Here is a 4,076-nt window from a genome sequence, read left to right as displayed (position 1 = left end):
TCCTAATTCCTCCACCAACTGCCTGAGGCACTCAATTGTGATTTAAGGTTATTTTCAATGACCCTCCAATAATATTCCTTTAAGAAATTCCACACATCCATGATTTTGGTTTAGCATGTTTCTACAATCTGTCTTTCATTCAGTACTGTCATAGCGTTGATGCAGCTTATCTAAAGTTAACCCAGGCAGCTGGTAATGAGATATTTTTAAAAGTAACAGAAGAAAGGCACAGCTCCCACATCAGATCCGTAAACACAACACAATCTGCCGTCATATGATGTCAAAATAAAAGCGTAAACACACTCACTGGCGACGAGCGGATCGACCTAATGTGACATTTTAGCAGAGATTCTGCGCCAGCACCGCAGCCCTACTGAAAAGCCTTTTAGGAAAAAAACAATTATCGCGATATGATGAAAATGACATCAAGCCAGATAAGGTCAGGAGCTTGTAAATTCGCACACAATAAACCCTGTGACATTATTATAGCGCGTCATGTGAAAAATCAACCCGACGTTAAAAACGCCGGCGCTGAATCCACGACCTGGAATTAAAATGGACCCGTTCGTGCGCGTGCACGTGTCTGCCGCGCGTGTGCGTAGGTGTGTGTATTTGTGCTTGCGTGTGTGTGCGAGTGTGTGTGTGTGTGTAGGTGTGTGCAGCTGTGTGTCGCTCGTGGCTTGCAGTGGCTCTATGATTGCACGAGACAGAAACACAAACGCCACAAAACATGCAACGACGACGACACACAACGCGTTCACGCACACACACTGGCTTGACACTCACGGACGCACACGCGTACTTCTACAAGGCTTCCCTTTCGACAGATGCAGGCTATGTGCATCAAACAACAAAATCACGCAGAAAACGCCAAATGACACGGGATCTGTCGCGAGAATCTTACCATTCCGGTGTCGCCCACCGCGAAACTGACCCTCAACCCGCTCATTTTGGCGTTTAAATGTGCCAATTTCCAATTTTTTGAAAGCGGATGAGGAGAGTCCCAGCGGCAATACTACTAGGCCTGGATCCTGTGAAACGTACTCACTCACTCACCCCCCCTCACCTCCCTCCTCCTCCTCCTCCTCCCTCCCCCCTCCTCCTCCTCTCTACATGCGCTAAAGCCTGGTCCAGCGGCCCCTGGAATAGAAATTCAGGCGTGTTGTGCTCCTCCAGCGACACTCCCACTTTTACTTTGTGATAAACTACAACTTTATAATTCCCCGTCTGAGGATCTCTGCTCTGTTGACTGGCTGTTTCCTGCATGCACACTCTGCCTGCCCCTTGAAAATCAGTCTCTCTCTGCTGTGCGCACTGCCAGTCGTCACCACTGCCTCCCTCCCCAGCCGGTCCACAGCATGGAGTACAGAGGGGGCCGTAAATCTCTCTTCAAGGGTAAAAAAAAATATATTAATCTGAGCTGACAGCCCCCCCACCCTCCAAAAAAAAAAAACGCACGGGACCACCACACGACACCTCCAAAAATCGCCCCGCCCCTCCCCTTAATTACAAGCATCAATTATTAACCTAAACCAGGCTGCCATCACCAATGACATGTCACATGCCAAACTTGTGGCAACAACTGGCATCCTCCTCCTCCTCCTCCTCCTCCTCCTCACCACCACCATCACCCCGACACGCACTTGGGCAGTACACATGCGCCTGGAGATGAGACGAAAAAATAAATAAATGAAGTGATAGAAAAATGTCCACCACCACGTCTGAGAAGCAGTGAAATGGTGCTGCAGGCTACCCGGAAAATCAGATGAGTTTCCTTTCCTGAGACGAGTTGCTGTGTAGTCTCTGGCTTGCACACCCGGTCCCTTCAAAATGGAGTCCTCCAGCCTTAGAGGAGGAAAAAAAAAAAACAGGCCACAAAGTGTTAATATATGCTCGATATAAAGTTCACCCAGCCACGGAGAAACTGGGGTAGAAAGCGCACCTCTCCTGTGCTGTGGAGGTGTTTCTGGAGGCTGGTAGAGTCTTCAATCACCCATGTCACGAGAGGAACATTTCCTTTACATGTAATGCCTCCCAAAGTCACTGTCTATGAGCGTTTCTGCCACGACAGGGGGACTGAGGCACAATCATCCTCTGTTGTGTGTGTGTGTGTGTGTGTGTGTGTGAGAGAGAGAGTGTAAGTGTGTGTGTTTGTGTGCCAAACGCACGTCTGACAGCAAAAACCTCAACACTTGATGGCACTTTAAGCGTCGACTGTGCTGATTTGGGTACTGTCTTTTCATGTACATGAAAACAAACGCTCAGCTTTTCTGTTTTTTTCTTTCTTCAGAAACGAAGGGGTGAAGGCAACTGCAGCTCTCGGCCGGTGAGACTGAGCTGAGAGACATGCGAGATTTCTGCTCTGGTGTGTTTGATTTTTTTTTTTTTTTTTTCATGGGTGAGGAAAAGCCCAGAGCTGTAGATTTGGAGACGATGTGTCAGTGAGGACAGACATGGCGGGCAGAGGCTTGTTTCAGGTGTAAAAAAAAACAAACAACCCCTTACACACTCTCAGTCCACTCTTGTCACCGGGTGTCGACGTGGGGAAACAGCGTTCATGATCGACACGGCCGCAAAACAGCAAAACCTCTCCTCCCCTCTGGGAAATGCTGGAGAAAATGTGACAGTGTAGTGAAATAAAAGCTCGATTGGGTCAATGTTGAGCCCAGAGGAAAAGGCGAGTCTCTGCAGGTCAGTTGTGTGGGGATTATACGTTTTCCTGCAGCTACACACGGTGAATATCAAGCCCTTCACTTTCCCCCGGTGTTTGCGGGGGTTTTTTTTTCAACTAGTTGAGGCGGAAACACGGATGATTTGAGATGCGATTTGCTTTCAAGCCTCGATCTTTGCAGGAAGGGTTTGTTATAGCAGAGGGGGAGAGAGAGGGAGACCTACGGAGACAGACAGGAGAGGGACACGGGCAGACAGGACAGGGCCTGCTGCGGGTTTGCGCAGCGCAGAACAGCGCCGCGGCTCGGCAGCACCGCGCATCTCCCTGGGAACCGTCATTATCAGGCTCCTTGGTAACGTGGGTTCATTCTCATTTAGACCAGTTAGTAAGTTTCCGCTTCCCGGACTTTTAAAAAAAATTACGATAAATGAAACCAAAACCTCTAAAACGGTTTCAGAAAAAGTATGAATTTAGTTGATTGTGACATTATGACTGTAGTTCACAAACTACAGCCTGAAAAACAAAAATATAACCAACACTCATATATAACCAAAGCATTTCAAATATAAAAGTATTATCGGCTACATAAGAGTATCAAAAGTAAAAACACAAAAATGTCCTGTTCAGAGTGATATATGAATGACACATTGTATTATTGGGTATTATTACTTTATCTATCTCTTATGTTTTGTATGTAAAACTGTAATGTGAAACTAAAGCTGTCTGATAATGTAATGGGGAAAATGTGCAATATTTCCCTCTGAAATCCAATGTAGTATCAAGCATAAAATGAATACAAACAAGAACAAATGCCCCAGAATTGTACTTAATTAATTCACTGAGTAAATGTACTCAGTTACTTTCCACCTCTGTATATATTACAATGTGAAAATACCACTATGGGTTTTTTTTGAGAGACTGGTCAACAGGTGGTGAGGGCTCTGTCTGAAAGCTGCCAGGTGTTAAGTACATCTACTACATTTTTGAGGTACTTATACTTTACTTGAGTACTAGATTCAGCGAGTACAGTCTTCAACCCTTTTGGCTTGTCACTCTTTACAAAACAGCAGTGTTTAGGTCCCAGGGCCAGATTAACTACCTAGGGGGGCCCTGGGGCAAAAACTTGTTGTTGGGCCCCTACTGACTCCCAGTACACACAGCAATGTCATTATTTCCCCAGACACCCAGGAACTGACAACACACTAACAACTGAAAAAAATATGTGTCTCCACAAACACATGAGAAATGATTAAAGATCTGTACACATTTGCATAACACCGGCTAGAAGCACATAACAGCAAATGACCAGAATCCGAATCAACTTTACTGGTCAAATGTTTACTCGTATAAGAAATGTGTGTACATACGAGTGGTAATAGGTGTACACTTGTTATTACTGCAAACA

Source organism: Seriola aureovittata, chromosome 15 (assembly GCF_021018895.1).
Source record: "Seriola aureovittata isolate HTS-2021-v1 ecotype China chromosome 15, ASM2101889v1, whole genome shotgun sequence".
Classification (NCBI taxonomy): Eukaryota; Metazoa; Chordata; class Actinopteri; order Carangiformes; family Carangidae; genus Seriola; species Seriola aureovittata.
This window is presented reverse-complemented; position numbering follows the sequence as displayed.